The sequence below is a fragment of the Tamandua tetradactyla genome, chromosome 20, assembly GCF_023851605.1.
Source record: "Tamandua tetradactyla isolate mTamTet1 chromosome 20, mTamTet1.pri, whole genome shotgun sequence".
Taxonomy (NCBI): domain Eukaryota; kingdom Metazoa; phylum Chordata; class Mammalia; order Pilosa; family Myrmecophagidae; genus Tamandua; species Tamandua tetradactyla.
Window position 1 is genome coordinate 61,755,091 of NC_135346.1, and position 24,255 is coordinate 61,779,345.

The window sequence follows — 24,255 nt, forward strand, 5'->3', positions numbered from 1 at the left end:
CCTCTTAAGAGCTCATTAGCTAGAACTGCAGGTGTTCTCAGGGTTCAGCACTGCTCCAGAAAAGGGCAGAATTAAGGCATGTCTGAGAGACAAAGTAACCAGTCAGGTGAATGGGGATAATTCCATAAAGGGCGGACCTCTAAGTAGTTGGTACTGGAAGCAAGGGAAGGTAAAGTACCTCAGCCAAACTCCAACTGTGGTTTTAATTACAGCATAGAGAAGGCAGGGCAGACAGAAAAAAAAAGGGACAGAGAGTAAGGACAGAGGATGTTGGAGCTGGCTGAGCTCCGAGTACTGGAAACCTGGGGGTTGGGGAACGACTATGAAAAGGGATTTCTTTCATTATTTAATTTAATTTTAAACTATTCCAAGTAGCTTATTAGAGAAAGCCCCAGGCATTCTCAGTTGTCAGCGGGGCTGAGAGACAAACTAACGAGTCAAGTGGGGGAGATAATTCCCTAAAAGGTGTATCTTTCCCAAGAAGAGGCAGACAGGGACCAGCTCGAGTGGCAGCCCTCAGTGAGGGAATTTAGGCCCCAGACGGGCAAGCTAAGCCCGCCTTCCACCTCACCCCTGCCTCAAACACAGCCCTGGAAGGGAAAGGCTGTTTTCCCTTTACACTGTGGGATGCTTCAGACTGACAAGCCCCACATGCTGGGCAGGACAGGAAAAGCACAGCAGAGGGCTTCGTAGGAAAGTCCGACAACCTGCTGGGTCTCACCCTCAGGGAAAACCTGAAACTGATTATACCCTCCTTCAGAAACATGGGCCTGTCTGGTCTGGGAAAGTATGACTTGGGTTGATCATATCTGAGGAGAACCTCCTCAAAAAAGTTTCCACACAGGAAGGGCAAGAACCAGAAAAACAAGACCTGAAAAATTCTGATCAGTTAAACAGAAGCTCTGCTAGCAGTCTAGAATGAGTTGAACTGAATGCCAAAGAACAGAGAGAGAACAAATCCAACAAACAAGAAAATCCTAGGTAAAAGAGATAAAATGACCACCAGAATAAACCAATTAAGGAAATCGAATGCCTAGATACCAGCAAAAAATAACGAGTCATTTTAGGAAAATCAAAGATATGGCCAGGTCAAAGGAACAAATCAACATTTCAAACTGGAGGAGTTGAAACAACTAATTAAAGAATGTTCAAACAGACATGCAAAATCACATCATAAATCAAGTCAACAGATGAGGAAAAAAATAATAAAAAATAAATAACGGGGGATAAATGATAAATATTGAGTAAATTCAATGAGAGGGAGGAACAAGGGGTATGGGATTTATGAGTTCTTTTCAGTTTTCCTTTTTTATTTCTTTCTCTGGAGCAATGCAAACGTTCTAAAAATGATCATGGTGAAGAATGGATGACATTGTAAGCCACTGATTGAATAATATGATTTGACTGTATGTGTGTGGATGTTTCTCAATGAAAATATTTTTTAAAAAATCAAGTCAACGAGTTGAGGGAAGAAACAACAAAACAGATGAAGGATATAAAGAGGGCTCTGGTAGACCATGAACAATTTGAAAGCTTGAAAAAACAAATGGCAGGACTAATGGGAATGAAAGGTACAATACAATGAAGAAAACAACAGAGACCTAGAACAGTAGACTTTAAGATGCAGAGGAAAGGATTTGTACTAGTGGACAGAACATCTGAAATCCTATACATAAAATAACAGATATGGAAAAGAACGGAAAAATATGAGCTGGGTCTCAGGGAACTGAATGCCAACATTAAGTGTGTGGATATATGTGTTATGGATATCCCAGAAGAAGAGAAGGAAAAAGGGGCAGAAAGAATAATAGAGGAAATAATCAATGAAAATGTCCCATCCCTTAGGAAAGATAAAATTCAGATCCAAGAAGTGCAGTATACTCCGAAAAGAATAGGTCTAAATATATACCCATTCCAAGACACTTACTAATTACACTATCAAATCTCAAACACAGAGAGAAAATTCTGAGAGCAGCAAGAGAAAAGCTATCCATCACATACAAGGGTAGCTCGTTAAGGCTATATGCAGATTTCTCAGCAGAAACCATGAGGTGAGAAGGCAGTGGTATGGTATATTCAAGATTCTGAACAAGCAAACTACCAACTAAGAATTCTATACCTAGAAAAATTTTCCTTCAAAAGCGAGGGGGAGTCTAAAATAGTTTCAGAAAAATAGACACTGAGAGAGTTTGAGTAAGAGACCAGCTCTGAAAGAAAGACTAAAGGGATCACTACAGACAGATAAAAAAAGGCAGGAGCCAGAGGTGTGGAAAAGAGTATAGAAATGAAGACTACCAGCAAAGGCAAAAAGAAAAAAAGAGATATGACATACAAAATCCAAAGGACAAAATGGAAGAAGATAGTACTGCCTTTATAGTAAAAACATTAAATGTTAATGGCTTAAGGTGTGGAATTTAGTTCATCCTCCAGAGTAGCTAGGAAATACCCAGGAATGGTACAGAACACCTGCTGGGGAAACATCAGTGATTGGACACACACTGTACACAAGTCTGGACCAGGTAGAACAAACAGCTGAGACCCCACACACAACTGGAAGTCTCCTAAGTGACAGAGGCTGGTGCCTCTTCTCCATGGGCACAACAGGCTGGCTCCCCGAGGGAAAGGAAATAGACTTCACCAGCGGTAAGGGCTTAGCTCAGCCAAGCTGCGGAATTAACAAATTCTGGCTACTGCAAATGAGTCTCCAGCACAGATAAACTGGCACAGGAGACTAGAGGAGCTAGGAGTTTTTGCCTGGCAGAAACAGGATGGGAATGACGGAAAAAACAACAGGTTTTTTGAGCTGGACAGCACAAAATACTGGAAAAGGGCTGGACCCCAAGAAAAGGGGCCACACAGAGCCCGGAGATACACAGAACCACATACCAACTCAAGCTTTTGATTGCCAAACTCAAGGAGTGCAAGTCCTGCTCTGAAAAGATTTTTTTTTCCGCTTTTTACTCTTTAAACAGCACATTAGATAGAACTTCTCAGGCTCCAGCACTGCCCCAGGCAAGGGTGGAACTCAAGCTTGTCTGAGAGACAAAGTAACCAGTCATGTGAAAGGAGTTAATTCTCTAAAGGGGTGTATCTTCCCCAAGAAAAAAGGGGGGGTGGTGGTGCAAGGCAGCTCAAATTGAATCCCTTCTTCAAGGTATTCAGGCCCCAGGGACTGGAAAACAGGAGCTATTAAAGCCATCCTACTTCAGCTCTGTTTTGATCACACATCTGGCAGAGAGAGTCTGCTAAAACTAAAGGAACTGACTGTATCACTTTATGCTTATGAGAAGCTGTGAGCAGACGAGTGCCACATGCTGGGGAGAGGAAAAGCACAGAGTCCAGAGGCTTCTTATGAAAAGTCTGACAATCTGCTGGGTCTCACCTTCAGGGAAAACTAATGCTGGCAACTCTTTCCTCCTGAGACATGGGCCTGTCTGGTCTGCAAAAATATGACAGGGGTTTATAATGTCTGAGGAGACCCTCCCCAGAAAAAAAAAAAGTGTCCATATAGGCAGGACAAGAACAGAAAAACAAGAAGTGAAAAATTCTGATCAAACAGAACCTGTTCTAAAAGTCTAGAATAAGTTGAACTGAATGTCAAAGAACAGATAGAAAAAAAAGCAATCTAGCAAGAAAACCCTAGGTAAATGTGAAAACAACATCCAGAATAAACGAATTAAGGAACTCAAATGCTTAGACACCAGCAAAAAAATAAGTCATACTAGGAAAACTGCAGATATGGCCCAGTCAAGAAACAACCAACAGTTTAAATGGGATACAGAAGTTGAAACAACTAATTCAGGACGTTAGAGCAGACATGCAAAATCTCATCAAAAATCAAATGAACGAGTTGAGGAAGGATATAAAGTTGCTTTGGGTGAACAAAAAAGATGAACTCAAAAGTCTGAAAAAATAAATCGCAGAATTTATGGGAATGAAAGGCACAAAAGAAGAGATTTAAAAAAACAATGGAAATCCACAACAGATTTAAAGAGTATGCTGAATGAAATGTCAGAAACAAAAAGGCAAATATTATCATGCCTCAATGGTATGGACTAAGTATAATATGAAAACTTGATGAATTGAAGTTGAGAGCACGGGTTATCAGGTTGGGGCTTATTGTAAAGGGTCCTAGATCGTAAGGAGTTACAGCAGCCGCATATGTGCAGGAGTTGTAACTGTCGTTTCTAAATTTTGAGATACCGAGCTGTTTATATATAACCTGGTCGTTCCCAGAAACTTCGGGTATTCATGTGACACCTGAGACTGAGAATTAGAGCTCTGAAGCTATGAATGTAAGCACTACCCCATACAATAACTATTTAAAAAGCTGCAAACAGGATCAGACTTCAACCAGATCTATGAATGAAGCTGACCTAGAGAAGACCAGGGTAGATGAGAATACAGGGTCAAGGATGATACTGTCCATATTTTTAAAATTCAACTTCTATGTGAGACCAAAGGGAGAGATGTTCGGTTGGTGCAAAACTTACATTTTGTGTAGCACAATACCTAATTTAATTTGCATGCTCAGTTTAGGTGAACACCATAAGTACATGGAATCTTGAAAAGGCTTGAGATTTTGTATGTCCAGGTTGGTGTGATACTCCAATATATCCCAGAGTAATCTGGGCAGTGAATAAAGTAGTATTTACAAAGTCCCCTTGGGGGGGCTAGGGAGAAAGGAGGAAATATTAAACTTCCCTATTTGGAGACTTTCTGATATTCTCACAGGTAGAGACAACCAAATCAATAGGCTGAGGCCTTGATCTTGGGGTTTACTACTATGAAATTTATTCCTTCCAAGAATAGGCTAAGCCAACTTAAAATTATGCCTAAAGTCACCTCCAGAGAACCTCTTCTGTTGCTCAGATGTGGTCTCTCTCTCTAAGTCAATCTGGCAGGCGAACTCACTGCCTCCCTACTAGATGGGAAATGACTCCCAAGGGTGTAAATCTCCCCAGCTGTGACAAGACTCCTGGGGACGGGCCAGGACCCAGCATTACGGGAATGAGAAAGCTTTTCTGACAAAAAGGACGAAGAGGGAAATGAGAAAAAATATATTTTCAGTGGCTGAAAGATTCCAAACAGACTTGAGACACTGTCCTGGAGGTTAATATCATGCATTATATAAATATCCCTTTTTAGTTTATGGTATGTGGGAGTGACTAGAGAGAAGTACCTGTAACTGTTGAACTGTATACCAGTAGCTTTGATTCTTGAAGACTATTATACTACTATAAAGCTTTGACAATGTGACCATGTGATTGTGAAAAAGGTGTCTTGTGCTCCCTTTATCCAGGGTATGGACAGATCAGTAAAAAAATAAGGACAAAAATAAGTCAATTATAGGGGGGCATAAGGAGTATATTAATTTGTTACACTGCCAGAATGCAATATATCAGAAATGAAATGTCTGTGAAAAAGAGAATTTATTACATTACAAGTTTACAGTTCTAAGACCCAGTTAAGACACCAACGGAGGTTACCTTTACTGGAGAAAGGCTGAGGGTTGCATGAGGAAGAACAAAGGAATGTCATTATTGCAGGGTACTGAAAATAGATGGTAATTAATATTTTAAAATGTCACCTTCTGTGTGAGACTAAAGCAAAAAATGTTTATTAGTTACAAAATTCATATTTTGACTAGTGCATTTCCTAATATAACTTATGTAGATAGTTTGATTGAACACCATAAGTACTTGGAATCTCAGGTAGGACATGAGATTTTGCTGGTTTGTCCAGAGTGATGCCCCGATGAATCCCAGAGTGATTCGATCAGTGAGTGGGAAAGTATCTGCAAAGCCCCCTTCGGGGAGTGGTGAGAACGGGGAGAAATTCAACTTCCCCAAGTTGAATTCTTGATAGTCTCACAAGCAGTGTGGACAACCAAAGCTATAGGCAGAGCCCCCAGTCTTGGGGTTTGTTCATATGAAACTTAACCCCGCAAAGGATAGGTCAAGTCTACTTAAAATTTAGGCCTAAGAGTCACCCCCAAGAGAGCCTCTTTTGTTGCTCAGATGTGGCCCCTCTCTCCAGCCAACATGACGAGCAGTCTCACCACCCTACCCCTCTCTACGTGGGACATGACTCCCAGGGGTGTGAACCTTCCTGGCAACGTGGGACAGAGATCTTGGAATGAGCTGAGACTCAGCATCAAGGGGTTGAGAAAAACCCTAGAATGAGCTGAGACTTAACATCAAGGGATTGAGAAAACCTTCTCAACCAAAAGGGGGAAGAGGGAAATGAGACCAAGTGTCAATGGCTGAGAGATTCCAAACAGAGTTGAGAGGTTATCCTGGAGTTATTCTTACGCATCAAGTAGATATCAGTTGTTATTCAAGATGTAATGGAGAGGCTGGAGGGAACTGCCTGAAAATGTAGAGCTGTATTCCAGTAGCCACGTTTCTTGAGGATGACTGAATAATGATACAGCTGTCACGATGTGACTAAGTGATTGTGAAAACCTTGTGTCTGATGCTCCTTTTATCTACCTTGTCAACAAAGGAGCAGAACATACGGAACAAAAATAAATAATAGGGGGAACAAATGCTAAAATAAATTTAGTTTAAATGCTAGTTATCAATGAAAGCAAGGGGTAAGGGGTATGGTAGGTATAATCTTTTTTTTTCTTTCCTGCGTTCGTTTTATTTCTTTTTCTATTGTCTTTTTATTTCTTTTCCTGAATTAATGCAAATGTTCTAAGAAATGATAAATATGCAACTAAGTGATGATATTGTGAATTACTGATTATGTATGTTGTTTTATTTTATATTTTTTAATTAATAAGTAAATTAAAAAAAAAAAAAAGAAAGAAAGGCTGAGGGCATCCAGAGCAGCTGTTAGCTGGGAAGGCATGTGGCTGGCATTTGCTAGTCCCTTGCTCTTTTTTTTTTAACATGGGCAGGCACCGGGAATCGAACCCGGGTCCTCTGGCATGGCAGGCAAGTGTCCTTGCCTGCTGAGCCACCGTGGCCCGCCCTAGTCCCTTGCTCTTGGGTTCCATTGCTTTCAGCTTCTGTTTCTTGTGGGGGTTCCTCACGTGGCTTTTGTGGGCATTTACTCAGCTCCTGGGGGACACAACTCTGGGTTCTGGCTTGCCTCACGTGCCATGGGAAGGTACACGGCAACATCTGCTTGGCTCTGCCTGTGTCTAGACATCTCTCTTTGTGTTGGCACTACAAGCATCTCCAAATATCTGTGCCTCTGTCAGCTCTGAAGCAACCATTCTTCAAACATCTACATCTGTGGTTTCTCCAAAATGTTTCCCCTTTTAAAGTATTCTAGTAAACTATTCAATACCCACAGTGAATGGGCAGAGTCACATCTCCATCTAGTCAAAAGTTCACACCCACAACTGGGAATGGCACATCTTCATGGAGATAACCTAACCAAAAGTTTTGCCCTACAATATTGAATTAGGATTAAAAGAAATAGCTGCCCCCACAAAACTGGATTTGGATTAAAACATGGCTTTTCTGGGGTACAGAGCATTTTCAAACCAGCACATCCCAAAACATGAACATGTCCAAAAAAGACATGTTCCTTCCGTATATAAAATACATTCTCCCCATCACAATATCACAATAGCATTATACCATTTCAGTAACAAGACAAATACCATACAAAGTCAGAAACAGTACAAAATCTCATCCAAGTCAGCTACAAGCATGGTCTGTCCCAACGCAAAATACATCTCTGGCTCTGGACTGTGCAACTCAGACCAAGTTACGTGCTGCCAGTATACAAAGGAGGGGCAATCACAGGATACTTGTCTCCAGTGTCATAGGGAGAAATCAAAAGGTAAACAGGGATCAACCAGAACCAAACAGTTCTGAAAACCAGCAGGGTAAACTCCACTGGTCTGAAAGTCACTCATCTTCCTGGCTTTAGAAGTAGCAGTCCCACCATTTCCAAGGGCCTACACAGTGGCTCTGCTCTCTCGCCAAATGCTGAGGTGAACTGCAACGCTGGTCACAATGGGGTGACCACCCTTCTCTCGGCTCTACCTTCTCCAAGCTTCAGGGCAGCACTCAGGATCTCTGCCATCTCTGGGGTACATGCTCAACCCCTCTGAGACACTGTGCTATTTGCATATAGCCTGGTCTTTCCCTGAAACTTAGGGTATTTATGTGACACAGAGACTCAGAGTCGACGCTCTGAAGCTATGAAAGTCACCAGTATTCCATACAGGATCTGCTGAAAAACTTGAAAATGTGATCAGACTTCGAATAGAGATGAACAAAGCTGATCTGGACTGGACTAAGGTAAATCAGAATACACGGTGAAGGATGGGGTATGGTGTGTATTTTAAAACTTCAACTTCAGTGTGAGACCAAAGAAGAGATATTTATTTGGTGCAGAATTGATATTTTTGGTAGCATACTATCTAATTTAATTTGTATGGTCAATTTGTTCAAACACCACAATCAAAACACATGTTCGAACACATGGAATCCTGAGTAGGGAGCGAGCTCTTTTTGGTTTGCCCAGGTTAGTGTGATGCCCAGAAACACCCCAGAGTGATTTTGGCAGAGCATAAAGAAGTATTTGCAAAGTCCCCTTAGGGGGCTGGGGAGAAAGGAGGAAATAGTCAACTTCCCCACCTGGGGATTCCTGATATTCTTGCAAGCATTGGGGAAGATCAATTTAATAGGCTGAGCCCTTGATCTTGGGGCTTGCCCCATGAAACTTATTCCTGCAAAGGAAAAGCTAAGCGTATTTATAATTATGTCTATTGTCACCCTCAGAGAACCTCTTTTGTTGCTCAGATGTGGCCTCTCTCTCCAAGCCAACTTGGCAGGTGAACTCAATTCCCTCCCTACTACGTGAGACATGGCTCCCAAGGGTGCAAATATATGAAAAGGTGGGCATGATTCCCAGGGATGAGCCAGGACCCACAATCGTGGGATTGAGCGCCTTCTTGAACTTCAAATAGAGCTGCGAGGTCATTCTGTAGGTTTTTCTTACATACTATATAGATGTCTCTTTCTAGTTTTTAGTGTATTAGAATAGCTAGAAGGAAATACTTGAAAAAGATGAACTGTACTTCAGTAGCTTTGATTCCTGAAGAAGACTGTATAACTATATATCTTTTACACTGTGACCATGTAATCGTGAAAACCTTGTGACTGACGCTCCCTTTATCCAGGATATGGACAGATGAGGAAAAAAAATATGGACAAAATAGTAAGTAATAGGGAGGTGAGGAAGGGTTAAAAAAAAAGTTGGGCGGATTGCAATGGTGTTTTTCTTTTTATTTCTTTTTCTAGAGTGATACAAATGTTCTAAAAATGATTGTGGTGATGAATACATAAATATGTGATAATATTGTGAGCTACTAACTGTGGGAAAAAAAAAACTAGAAAAGCCATCCATCCAAATTTAAAATAAAAATGGGCCAAGAAAGAGACATATATCAATAAATATCTAAGATACAAAAAGCGAATGAAATTTCAATGACAATCACCTGGTCATTATACATAAAAATGCCATGTTAGAAACATTTTAACCACAACCTTAACCTAGCTCCTCAAATCCCCACAACCCAGTTGTAAAAAAAGCTCTGGAATATTCAGAAAAGCTACCATAACTATCAAGTAAATTCAATAATGGATACTGGAAATAAGGTTAATATATAAAAATCAATTATATTTCTTTATACTACCAAGAAATAATTGTAAAATGAAATATAAAAAAGCCATACCATTTACAATGGCATCAGAAAAGATGAAACATTTAAGAAAAATTTTTACAAAGTGTGTACAAGTCCTGCAAACTGAAAAGCAAATAAAAGATTTAATTGGATTGGAAGAGTCCATATGGGTAAGATGTCAATAGTGCAATGGCAAACAAAAATTACAGACAGCTTTTTAGTAGAAAGTGGTCAGCTGATTCTAAAACTTATACAGATATGCAGAGCATTCACAATAGTCAAAAGCATTTTGAAAACTAAAACCATGTTGGAGGACTCACATTACCCAATTACAAAAGTCACTATCAAGTTACCGTAATTAAGACAGTGTGGTACTGGAATAAAGGATCACAACAGATCTACAGACAGAAAGAGTCTAGGTTATCACGCATATATGAACAACTGATTTTCAACAAGCATGTCAAGGCAAGCCTACAGGAAAAGGAAAGTCTTTTTCAATGAATGCTGCTGAAGCAATTAAATTTTAATGTGAAAAAAAATGAACTGTACACTTCATACCATAAAAAAAAAAAAATTAACCCCTAACGAAACATATACTTAAATATAAAGCCTACAGCTATGAAATTCTCAGACGTAAAAACACAGAAGAAAATATTTGTGGCCTTGGAGTAGTTTGATTTTTTAGGACACAAAAGGAATAAATCATCAAAGAAAAACCTGACAAATTAGAAGTCATCAAAAGTACAGATGCCTAAACTACAAAAACATAGTAATCTACAAAAACTAAGAAAAGGCAAATCAGACAGACAGAAAATATTCCATATATATGTGTATATATATGTTGTGCTGGTTTTAAAACTACCCCAGAAAAGCCATGTTTTACTCCTGATCCAATCATATGGGGAAGCCATTTATTATAATCCTGATTCAATCCTGCAGGGTGGAAACTTTTTATTAGATTATCTCCAAGGAGATGGGGCAAGGCAATTGTGGGTGTAGCCTTTAGATCAGATGGAAATGTGACTCCACCCATTCTACATGGGTCTTAAATTAGTTACCTGAGGTCTTTAAAAGGGGAAATATTTTGGAGAAACCTCAGACGCCGACACCTGGAGAAGAGTTGCTTCAGAGCTGACAGAGACATGGATATTTGGAGATGCTTGGAGTGCTGGCAGAGAGACCAGAGGCATAGACACAGACAGAGTCCAGCACATGTTGTCATGTGCCTTCCCATGAGAGGCTAAGCAAGTCAGAATCCACAATGGTTTCCTGGAGGAGCTGAGTGTAGGCTTACAGACGCTGAGATAGGAAACCAGTAGTATTAGAAACTGAAAGCAATGGAACCAGTAACAAGTATCAGTAGATGCCAGCCACATGCCATCCCATGTAACAGATATTACCCTTTCTTGAGCCAAGGTATTATTTTCTGGATGTCTTAGCTTAGACATTTTTCTGGACTTAGAAACATAAACATGTAACATGATAAAATCCCTTTATAAAAGCTGTTCCATTTCTGATATATAGCATTCTAGCAGGTTTAGCAAACTAATACACGTGTGTATGTGAAAAAAGACTTGTAGTATTTGCAACGTCCCCGTCAGGGAATGGTGAGAATGGGGGAAAATTCAACTTCCCCAAGTTGAATTCTTGATATTCTCACAAGCAGTGTGGATACCCAAAGCTATAGGCTGAGCCCCCAGTCTTGGAGTTTGTTCCTATGAAACTTAACTCCACAAAGGATAGGTCAAGTTTACTTAAAATTAGGCCTAAGAGTCACCCCCAAGAGAGCCTCTTTTGTTGCTCAGATGTGGCCTCTCCCTCCAGCCAACACAACAAGCAAACTCACGACCCTCTCCCTGTCTACATGGGACATGACTCCCAGGGGTGTGGACCTTCCCGGCAACATGGGACAGAAACCCTAGAATGAGCTGAGATTAGCAGCAAGGGATTGAGAAAACCTTCTTGACCAAAAGGGGGAAGAGTGAAATGAGACAAAGTGTCAATGGCTAAGACATTCCAAACAGAGTCGAGATGTTATCCTGGAGGTTATTCTTACACATTAAGTAGATATCACCTTGTTACTCAAGATGTAATGGAGAGGCTGGAGAGAAATGCCTGAAAATGTAGAGCTGTGTTCCAGTAGCCATGTTTCTTGAAGATGATTGTATAATGATATAGCTTTCATAATGTGACTGAGTGATTGTGAAAACCTTGTGCCCAAAGCTTCTTTTATCTATCTTATCAACAGATGAGTAAAACATATGGAACAAAAATAAATAATAGGGGGAACAAATGTTAAAATATATTTAGTAGATTGAAATGCTAGTGATCAATGAAAGGGAGGGGTAAGGGGTATGGGATGTATGAGTTTTTTTCTGTTGTCTTTTTATTTCTTTGTCCGAATTGATGCAAATGTTCTAAGAAATTATCATGATGATGAATACGCAACTATGTGATGATATTGTGAATTACTGAGTATATATGTAGAATGTAATGATCGAATGTCAAGAATGTTTGTGTTTCTTTCTTATCATATTTTTTTTTTAATTTAAAAATTATTTTAAAAATCTTTAAAAAAAGGGAAGAAGTAAAAAAAAATGGTATGAGGGAAGAAATGAAGAAAAGCTGTGGACACTTCACAAAACAAGATCTGTATTCATTCCACTCACTGCTGGTGGGTATGTCAAGTGGTTTAGCCACTATTGAAAATTTAATAGTTTCCCATATAATTAATCAGACACTTGCCCTTTGACCCAGCAATTCTACTCCCAGGTAATTACCCAAGAAAACTGAAAACATATGTCCACAATTTCATTCACAACAGCCCAAACCAGAAGTGACGCAAATATTCATGAAAAGGTGAAAGGAGTGTATATATATATCTCAATAAAATTGCATTAAAAAAGAGTGACTGGGGCAATGGTGGCTCAGTGGCAGGGTTCCTGCCTGCCGTGCTGGAGACCCAGGTTTGTTTCCTGGTGTCACATGCATGTCCCAGGTAAGACAATGTGTGGAAAGACCAGGGAGGCCACTAGTCCAGAACAACTATTCTCTAAACTCACTGTATGGAAAACCTCTGAAGGAGAGCACTGGGGCAGAGAACTCATGGAGGCAAGAAGACAGTGAGATGACATTTAAAGTGCTAAATGCAAAAAACTGCCAACCAGAAATTTTATATCTGACAACAACATCTTTCAAAAAAGGAGGGAGACCAGAAAGCCTCTTTTTGCTGCTCAGATGTGGCTTCTCTCTAAGTCATCTTGGCAGGTGAACTCACTGCCCTCCCCAATACGTGGGACATGAGTCCCAGGAGTGTAAATCTCCCCACTAACAGGGGACCTGACTCCCGGGGTTGAGCTGGGACCTGGCATCATCAGAATGAGAAAGCCTTCTTGACCAAAAGCAGAAGAGAAAAATGAGACAAAACAAGTGTCAGTGGCTGAGAGATTTCAGAGTTGGTAGGTTATCCTGGAGGTTATTCTTATGCAGTATATAGATAACCCTTTTTAGCTTATGGTGTATTCAAGTGGCTAGAGGGAAGTCGCTGAGATTGTTGAACTGTGTTCCAGTAACCTTGATTCTTGAAGACTGTATAATTAGCTTTTACAATGTGACTGTGTGATTGTGAAAACCTTGTGTCTGATGCTCCTTTTATCCAGAGTATAAACAGATAAGTTAAAAAAATAAAAAAAGGAAAATAAATAAATAATAGGGAAGATAAAGGGGAAAAATTGGATAGACTGAAACGCTGTCGGTCAGTGAAAAGGAAAGGTAAGAGGCATAGGATTCACGAGTGCTGGTTTTTTCTTTCTATTTATTTTTCTGGAGTGACACGAATGTTCTAAAAATGATCATGGTGAAGAATTACACAGCTATGTGATGATACTGTGAGCCAGTGACTGTACAATATGGTTGAACTATACATGTGTGTGTATTTCTCAATACATATATTTACAGAACATTTTAAAAAGAGCAGGTGTGCTACTTCTATGATGCTGTTTCTTTAGCGATCAACCAGCTGAATACAGAGGAAGACAAGGTCCTAGAGCAGAAGTCTGCAAACTATGGCCCATGGACCAATTCCGGCCTGTTGCTTGCTTTGTAAAAAATGTTTCACTGTAACACACACACACACACAAAAGGAGGGAGAAATTAAGATATTCTCAAATAAACAAATGCTGAGGGAGGCTGTCACAAAACTGGCCCTATGAGAAGTACTCGAGTTCTGCAGGTTGGGAGGAAAGCATAACAGGCCACAGACCAAAGCCACAAATAAACATTTCCAGTGAGGGAAAAGGCAAGGATAAATATAAATACCCAGTAGTATTAAGTCTTCAGTTTACAACTCCTTTTCTACTTCCTACAGGATCTAAAAGGTGAATAAAATGTAATGACAAAATAGTCCCCATCGACAGATGAGTGGCTAAATAACATGTGGTATAAACATGCGATGGAATATTATGCAGTAGTAAGATGAAACAACATCTGAAGCATAGGACGCATGGAAATAATGTTAAGTGAAATAAACCAGATACAAAAGGGGATATATTGTATGATTTCACTTTCATAACCTTGGTAAAGGTAAACTCAGAGGCTTATAATATAGAATATGGGGAACCTAGAGATACACAGAAGCTAAAGATGGGTGAACAATTAGCTAATGAGGATGAAGTGAAATCTAAGGGAATGGACAGAAGTGAAAGCAGCTCATTAGTAGGTCTATGAGTAATATTGCCATATTAAAGTGAACATGACTGAAACGGGTTGTATAAAGCCATGTATACCACTGATTAACACTACATATTTCAGTTCCTGCATGAACTGCTTCAAAGGTACGAATCTTATGTAAAGAGTAAGTAACATTGGGATATAAGGGGAAAACTGCTGCATGCTATGATCTATGTTTAACAGGAAACCATCAACAGTCCCACAACAGTACCAGAGGTAAATAACTGCGATGGGAAGGACAAGAGGGGGAGTTCGGATTTCTATTCAGTAAGGATGTGTTAATGGGTGATTTTGCTCTTTGGAGCAATGAAAGTTGTTTAAAATTATGAATGTTGATGACTGTACAATTAAGCGACAATAATGTGAGACATAGATTGTTGTCTTTGGACATTATACATGATGGCCAATGGATGGAGATGGCTGAAGGATACATTGAGAAGTAGAATGACAAACTGTGGTATACACATACAATGGAATATTTTGTGGCTACAGAAAGGAACAATGTTGTGAGGCATGCAACGAGGTGAATGAACCTTGGAGGCATTATGTGATTGATGCAAAATAAGGCAGAAATGAAAGAACAAATAATGTATGCTCGCTTTTAGAAAATACTTATAAGAAATTTTGGAGCCTACATTGTAAGCTCTTACAGCCGTCACATTTAGTCTGGAGTTGTAATTGTTGTTTCTAGATTTTGAGATGCTGTATTATATATGAATAACCTAGTATTTCCCAGAAACCTTGGGTACCTGTATGACACCTAAGACTCAGAGTTGGAGTTCAGCAGCTCTGAAAGTCAACATTGCCACATACAACAACTGCTAAAGAAACCAAAAACGGGATCAGGCTCCAATTAAAAATAAGAACAAAACCGATCAGGTCAGGACTAAGGTAGACCAGAATCCAGGGGTAAGCAAGACAGTCTCTGCATTTAAGAACTTCACCTACTTATGAGACCAAAGGAAGAGAGATTTATTTTGTCCAAAACCTAAATTTTTGTAGCCAAAAATCTAACTTAATCTATCTGGATAGCTCATTTAAACAACCCAAACACATGGAGCCCAAAACAGGAATGAGGGCTTGTAATTCTGTACAGCGTAATAAAATGCCCAGATATATCCCAAAGTATACTGAGCAGAAAATGAAAACGTATTGCCAAAGTCCTTTGAAGGACAGGAGAAAAAATAGGGATCTATTAATATTTACCACCAGGGAAACCCGATGCTGTCTCACACATTAGGGACTCCCAAGTTAACAGGCTGGCCCTTGACCTTGAGGCTTGCTCTCGTGAAGCTTATTTCTGTAGCCGAGAACCTGAGCCTGTCTATAGTTATGCCTAAGAGTTCCTTCCAGAGGACCCCTTTTGTTGCTCACATGTGCCCCCCTCTTTCAAAGCCCAACTCTGCAAGTAAAATCATTACTCTTCCCCCATGTAGGATATGACATCCAGGGCTGAAAGTCTCCCTGGCAACATGGTATAGGAATCTCAGGGATGAGCCTGGCCCTAACACCATGGGATCAACAATGCCTTCCTGACCAAAAGGGGGGAAATTAATGTAACAAAATAAGGTATTAGGGGCTAAGAGAGTTCAAATAGAATCGAGAGGCTATTCTGGAGGCTACTCTTATACAAGCTTCAGTTAGATATTGCTATTTACCATCGTTTGCGAAACCCCAACCAACACCATTCCTGTCAACTCTAAAGAACACCTAGGGCTCTATCTGAAATTCTATAAAAATTTCAAGTAGTATGATTACTTCCCAGAAACCTACAACCTCCAGATGGGTTCTCTCATGGTCAGGCTCAAGTGTCAACTTGGTTAGGTGATAGTGTCCGGGTGTCTGGTTAGGCAAGTGCTGGCCTGTCTGTGCTATGAAAGACATCTCATGGACTTAAACCATGATCGTGTTGGCTATATTCACAGTTGATTTGCAATCAGCTAAAGGGAGTGTTTTCTACAATGAATGATGCTTAATCTAATCACTGGAAGGCTTTCAAGAGGATTCAGAAGAGACAATCACTCTTCTGGCTTTAGCCAGCCAGCCTCTCCTGAGAGTTCATTGAGGACCTTCACTAGAACTGCCAGCTCACAGCCTACCCTACAAACCTTGGACTCTACATCCCCACGGTTACATGAGACACTTTTATAAATTTTATGTTTACAGATATCTCCTGCTGATTCTGTTTCTCTAGAGAATCCTAGCTAATACAGGTTCCTAGGCTAGATAAGTACTGAAATCCAGAGGGGCCAGCCTTTCCAAGTACATCAGCTAGTTACATCCCCTTACTGCATATTATCCACAGCCCTTTCCAACATGAAAAACTAGAATGGATATACCCTAAATACCCCTGAAGATTAGGAGAAGGCTCAAAAGAGAAGGGAGAGTTATAACAGGGAAAATAGGATTTAACAAATAAGTATGACTGCTGAATCATTATATTGATATTTCACTTAGTCGCCAGTGTCTTGGAACAGCTAGTAGGGAAAAATAAAAAACTGTGGAACTGTAACCCACACCAAACTCTTTGAAATCTGATTTGTAACTATTTGTTTAAAAGTACTTTGAAATTTATTGCTTTTTTGTATGTATGTAATATTTCCTAATTTAAAAATGTTGAAAAAAGAAATGTAATGACAAAACAGTGGTGTTGGCCCGTAATGTAGAACATGTAATCCGTGACAAGAACTACATAAAGGTGGAGGTATGGAGTGGTACAGGACATAGCTTGTATATGCTACTGAAGTTAAGCTGGTATCAAAGCAAACGAGATTGCCTTGATTGAGAGTGATCTGATTTAGAATGTTAACTACAAAGAAAATATCTGCGAACATGAACTCTCATTGAGACAGAAATTAGAGTACAGTTTGCCAGGGGTAGGGGGCAGAGGGAATGGGCATTTAATGCCTAATGGGTATAGGTTTTCTGTTTAGGGATATAGGAAAGTTCTAATAATATAAGTTGGTGACAAAGCAATAGGCTGAGCCCCCAATCTTGGGGTTTGTTCATATGAAACTTAACTCTGAAGAGGATAGGCTAAGCCTACTTGAAATTAGGCCTAAGAGTCACCCCAAGAGAACCTCTTTTTTGTTCAGATGTGGCCTCTCTCTCTCAGCCAACATGACAAGCAAATTCACTGCCCTCCCTCTCTCTATGTGGGACATGACTCCCAGGGGTGTGGACCTTCCTGTCAACATGGAACAGAAATCCTAGAATGAGCTGGGACTCAGCACCAAGGGATTGGGAAAACCTTCTCAACCAAAAGGGGAAAGGGAGAAAGGAAACAAAATGAGGTGTCAATGGCTGAGAGATTCCAAATAGAGTCGAGAGGTTATTCTGGAGGTTATTCTTACATATTAAATAGATATTACCTTTTTAGTTAAGGCATAACAGAGAGGCTGGAGGGAACTGCCTGAAAATGTAGAGTTGTGTTCCAATAGCCATGTTTCTTGAAGACCTCTGCATAATGATACAGCTTTCGCAACATGACTGTATGATCACGAAAACCTTGTGTGTGATGCTTCCTTTATCTACCTTATGGATAGATGAGTAAAACATATGGATCAAAAAATAAATAATAGGGGGAACAAATGTTAAAATAAATTAAGTAGATTGAAATGCTAGTGATCAATGAAAGGGAGGGGTAAGGGGTATGGTTATATATGAATTTTTTGTTTTCTTTTTATTTCTTTCTCTGAATTGATGCAAATGTTCTAAGAAATAATCATGATGATGAATATACAACCATGTGATGAAAAAAAAGAACGTGCATATTATAAAAAAATATGTATCTAAGTTGGTGACATTACCAAAATACTGTGAATGTGATTAATCCCACTGAATTGCTGGCTCGAGAGTGGTTGAGATGGGACGGTTTATGTTGTCTATATGTTTCCACAATTAAAAAAAAAAGTAAGGGCAACTAGAGACAATGACAAAGGCAATGTATGATCATGGATAGGATACAGCAAGGGAGGAGAAAAGATTCAAAGGGACATTGTTTGGACACATGAAAAAATTATAAATTAGAGTGTGAACTTCATAGCAATGTTAAATTTCTTGAACTTGATAACTACATTAAACACAGTTACATAAGTGGATATCCTTATTCTCAGTAAATGTAATAGGCAACAAGTATTTAAGGAACATGATGCATACTGCCTATACTCAGGTTTTGGGAAAGTGGATCGATAGATAAGTAGCCAGAATGATACAGCACATAGGGCAAAATGGTAAATTTTTGATCTGAATATCTAGTGGTTAGGGGTTTGTTGGCATTCTCTTTATGGGGGTTGTATTATTTTTTAATTCTCTTGTATGTTTGAAAGTATTTCAAAATTAAAACTTTAAAGAAAATCGCCTTCCCCACTTAGAATTCAGTATTTCTTCTGCACCCAGGCACAAAAGGTTCTTTTCCCACATATCTTCAGGACATGCCTTTACTTCCTTATACTGTTTCCTCTACAGCCTTTCTCATCAATTCTTTCCTACTGTCAGGCTCAAATGTACACAACTCCCAAAAATTTACCCCGTTTTTTTGCTTTATAGTTCCTATTTAATCTTCGTCCTCTTCAAAATGCCATATATGTTAAATATCATATATGAATGTAAACGAGACTGTTACAGATTGAGGACTAATAAATAGATAGTCTGATGGATGGACTGATTAATGGATAGAAAGAATGATATGGCAAATGTGAGAAAATGCCAACATTGGTGGAGCGGGTATCTGTACTGGGTATCTGTACAGGCTCTGGATTACTTCTGTAACTGTCCTGCAAGTTTGGAAGCATTTCGAAATAAAAAATTTAAATTAAAAAATATAGATAGTGGGGACTGTTAAAGAAAGGGAGAAAACAGGGGAAAGAAAGTGAACTGCATTGGGTAGTTTTTGTGCTATTTTTGCAATTTTTTCAACGTTTGAAATTAATCCCCCCCAAAAAAGTTTTAATTAATTAATTAAATAATTCAATTCTGAAATTGAAGCAGGGTTTAGAACCAGTTACCTAGAATGAAGGGCTTCTCAAACTTGGATTTGCAAGTGAATTCCTGGGCATCTTGTTAAAAATACAAGTTCTGATTCAACTGCCCTGGAGTGAGGCCAAGATTCTGCATTTGAACTACCCTTAAATAAGTTTGCTCTGTCAGAAAAACATCAATATTGGGTTGAAGTTTGTCATCGCAAGTTAAGTTTCACAGAAGGGAAGGCAAGGGCCTCATGTAGGAACTGAATCTCCTTATAAAAGATTGGAAGAGAGAAAATGATTTTGATAAAAGCTGATCTCTTAATGAGGAAAAACAGTCAGCACCGCTGATGATGTGTGAATGAAACCAGTACTCTCAAAAAGCACTGTGGAAGTGTGTGGTACTTTCCTGAAGGAAAAATTGAAGGATATGTTTCAAAAGCTCTGGTCATTTGTTCCCTTTGACCCAGTCACCTCCCTTCTGAAAATGTATCCAAACCTGGAAATACAAACGAAGTTGAGTACAGGAAGATAGTCAAGGCACTGGGAAAAGTCAAAGGCTGCACAACAGAGGCAGGCGGGATGAAAGAGGCTCCTGTCTGGCAGAAGTTGAGACAGTCATTTTGCAGGATATGCAGGTGCTTTTATAATTATATGGAAAAGTGCTTCCAGGTCAAGGAGAAGTAAAATTAACAGTACACATTCCACCAAATTAACAGGCTAAAGAAGAAAATTCACATCATCATTATCAACAGCTGCAGAAAAAGCTAATTCAATACTTATTTGACTAATTCAATACTTATTCATGATAAGAACTATCAGAAAAGTAGGGCGAGAGGGTGTGCTCATTTGAAATTATTATGTACCCCAGAAAACCCATGTTCTTTTTCCTAACCCAGTCCTGTCAGAGCACACCTATTACATCTTTCTTTTTTTTGCATGGGCAGGCACCAGGAACTGAACCCAGGTCTCCGGCATGGCAGGCAAGAACAGGCGTGGCCTGTCCACCTATAACATTTTGATTAAATTGTTTCCATGGAGATGTACCTCTGCCCATTCAAGATAAGTCTTAATCTGCTTACTGCAGTCCTTTAAAAGGGAACCATTTTGGAAAAGCCTTAGAGCAGACAGAGACAGAGACATTTGGAGATGCAGAAAGAAAATGCCACTGGGGAAGCCATTTGAAACTAGAAGCTGGGAGAGAAAGCCAACAGATGGTGCTTTCCCATGTGCCAGAGGAATCATGAATGCTGTCTGCCTTTTCTTCAGAATCATGGTAACTCTCTGGAAGCCTTAGTTTGTACATTTTTAGGGCCTACTGTAAACTGTAACTCCTCTTTATAAAAGTCAACCCATTTCTGGTATATTGCATTCTGGCAGCATTAGCAAACTAAAAAAGAGGGGAAACTTCCTCAATTTGCTAAAGAAATCTATAAAAACCAACAGCTAGCACTGTATTTAATGGTGAAAGACTGAATTCTTTCCACCTGAGAATGGGAAAAAGGCCACTTTTGCTCTCACCGTTGCTATTCAACATACTCCTTGCAGCTCTAGCCAATGAAATGAGCCAAGAAAAGGAAATAAAAGGCACACAGACAGGAAAGAAGAAATAAAACTGTCCCTATTTGCAGATGACATAAAGGTCTATAGAAAAATCCTTGAGGAATCTGAAAAAATCAAAATCCAAAAAAAACCCTAGAATTTATTTACTGACTTCAGACAGGTCACAAAGCAAATGATAAACAAAAATCAATTGTACCGGGGTGCATGGGTAGTTCAGTGGTTAGAATGTCCACCTTTCATGCAGGAGACCCGGGTTCAATTCCTGCACCACGCTCCCCCCCCCCAAAAAAAAAAAAATTGTATTGTATTAAAAAATCAATTGTATTTCTAGATAGTAGAAATGAATATGCTGATATCAAAATCTAAAATATAATACCACTTATAATTGCTAAAAATGAAATACAGATATAAATCTAACAAAAAGTATGAGACTCATATGCTGAAAACTATACAATGCTAATAAAAGAAATCAAAGAAACAAATAAATGATAGACATCACATGCTCACAGGTTGAAAGAATCAAGATAATTAAAATGTTAATTCTCCCCAAATAGATATAAAGAGTAAATACAATTCCTATTAAAGTCCCATTAAGATTCCTCATAGTTATAAATAAAATTATAAAATTCATTCAGAAATGCAAAGGAACTAGAATGGGTGAAACAATTTCGGAAAAGAAAATAAAGTAGGAGGAATGAGTCTACCAAACTTCAAGATCTATTATATGACTCTAATAATCAAGACTATGTGGTGTTAGTGAAGGGATAGACACATAGATCAAGGAAACACAAGAGTAACTGAAAGAGACTCATGCAAATACGCCCAACTGATTTTTCATGAAGGTGCAAAAGCAATTCAATGGAGGCAAGACAGTCTTACCAACAAATGGAACTGAAGCAACTGGACGTGCATAGGCATAAATAAACCTTGACCTAAGTCTCGTATCTTATTCAAATATCGACTGAAAATGGATGAGAGACTTGAATGCATAACATAAAACTAAAAAACTTTCAGAAAAAATGGGGAAAAAATATTTGGTATCTAGGTCCCAGCAAAGCATTTCTAGACTTGACACTCAAAGCACATTCCTTAAAATGAAAAAAAGTGATAAACTGGACTTAATCCAAATGAAGAATTTTTGCTCTAGTAAAGACTCCATAAAGGGAATGAAAAGACAAGCTACAGAGGGAGAGAAAATATTTGCGTTCCATATATCCTACAAAGGAAGTATCTAAAATACATAAAAGAACTCTTAAAATTCAACAGCAGAAAAGTAAAGTCTAATTAGAACATGGGTGAAAGAAATTAAGAGACATTTCACCAGAATATAAAGAGATGGCAATTGAGATGCAGAAAGATGTTCAACATCATTGGCCATTAGGGAATTGCAAATTTAAACCACAAGAAACAACTATATATCCTTTAGAACAGTAAAAATTAAAACTAGTGATACCAAATGCTGGCATGTATGCAGAAAAACTGGACCATTCATTCACTGCTGGTGAGAGTGTAGAATGGTACAGCTACTCTGGAAAACTGGCAGTTTCTTAAAAGACATAACATGCCATGGAACCCAACAACTGCATTGCTGATCTTTTATCCTGTACACACACACACATAAAATATATTATGTTTATTATTCATAATGGCTCAAAGCTGTAAAACAACCCAGATACCCTTCAACGGATGAACAAACTATGGTATATCCATACCAATAAAAAGGCACAAACTATGGATATACACAACAACTTATACACAGGCGAAGAATAATGTTGACTGAAAAATGAAAAAGGTCAATTCCAAAAGGTTACACAGTATGAGTTCATTTATAGAACATTATTGAAATGACAAAATTACAGAAATAGACAACAGATTAGTGGGGGCCAGAGGTTACTAAACAGGGGGTGGGTAGGGGAGAGAAGTGGGCTTGGCTGAAAAAAAGAGCAACATGAGAAATCTCTGTTAAACAAATGCTCTGTATCTTGACTGTATCAATGTCAATATCCTAAGATGTTAGGTAGTATTCTAAGGTGTTATCATTGGGGGAGACTGCTAAAAGAGTACAATGAATCTTTCTGTAATATTTCCTACAGCTGCATGTGAATCTATAATTATCTAAAGAGTCTGACTGAAAAAATCTGCATGATGATGGTTTTTAGTGTATTGGGCAGAAACTCTGTCTTCAGTATAGTAATGAAATAGCACCGATTCATCAAAATTTACATTCCCATCTCACTATGTGCTAAGCACATAGTACGGACTTGGGTGGAATTCAAATATGAATAGCAAACCTCATTAGATACTAAAATCATACTTTTCCCTTGAATGTCCTACTGATTACAGATATTGATTCTTTTTATTTGTTGGGGGGAGGGTGCATGGGCTGGGAATTGAACCCGGGTCTCCCATACGGCAGGCAAGAATTCTACCACTGAACTAACTCTGCCAGATATTGATTCATAATAAGAATAACAAGTTTATATCCTTCAGGTCAATTGTGCCTAGCAATCATCACAGGACATAATAGGTCCTGCGGTTATATGCTGTGATGGTTTAAAGCTGTACGCAGAAGAACACATTCTTAAATTTAACCCATTCCTGTGAATATAAACCTATTTTAAGTAGGGCCTTTTGAGGAAGCTACTTCAGTTAAGGTGTGAACCACTTCATTCATTCAGGATGGGTCTTTATCCTAGACTTCAGAGATGAGAGAGAGAAAGCCAGGAAGCAAGCAACTGAAATCAAGGAAGCCAAAAAGAGAATGGGGAGACCAGCAGATGTCACCATGTGCCAGGCCATGTGACAGAGAAGCCAAGGATAGCTGGCAGCCTGACTTTAGAAAGAAAGCATTGCCTTGATTTGGACATCTTGGCCTCAAAACTGTAAGCTAATAAATTTCCATTGTTTAAACCAACCCATTTCATGGTATCTGCTTTGAGCAGCCTAGGAAACTAAAACATGTGTTGAACATAAGAATACATTGGGTTTGTGGAAGAACTCTTAACAGAGACAAGGACTGGAGATGCTTCCTACTCCAGGCAGGAAAACTCCTTCCATCCCTAGTCCTCCCTGCCTACACCAACCCATGGTTGTGTGATGGTAGTGAAATCTGAAATATGGTTTAATAAAAAATGTCCCATGAAGTAAAAACATGACGAGGTCCCCATTTTCACAGGAGGAGAACCCTGAGAAGAGGCCCACTGAGAGAACCTCCAGGACGAGGGTATTTATTTTCTTCCAGGACTGTCTGCACAAAGTCTCCTAACAGTGGCCAGACAGCCAGGTCTGTGAGCAGCTGGGACTCTGCAGGCAGAAGAGAGGTTGAGGGTATCGACGGAACTCATG

The 24,255-nt window shown here is 39.2% G+C and overlaps 1 protein-coding gene across 3 annotated transcripts in view; it reads right to left on the reverse strand.

Annotated features, from left to right (window-relative positions):
• The window catches only part of ZNF496 (zinc finger protein 496), a 53,920-nt gene that overhangs the window by 21,189 nt on the left and 8,476 nt on the right, over positions 1–24,255 (reverse strand). The window lies entirely within an intron of this gene.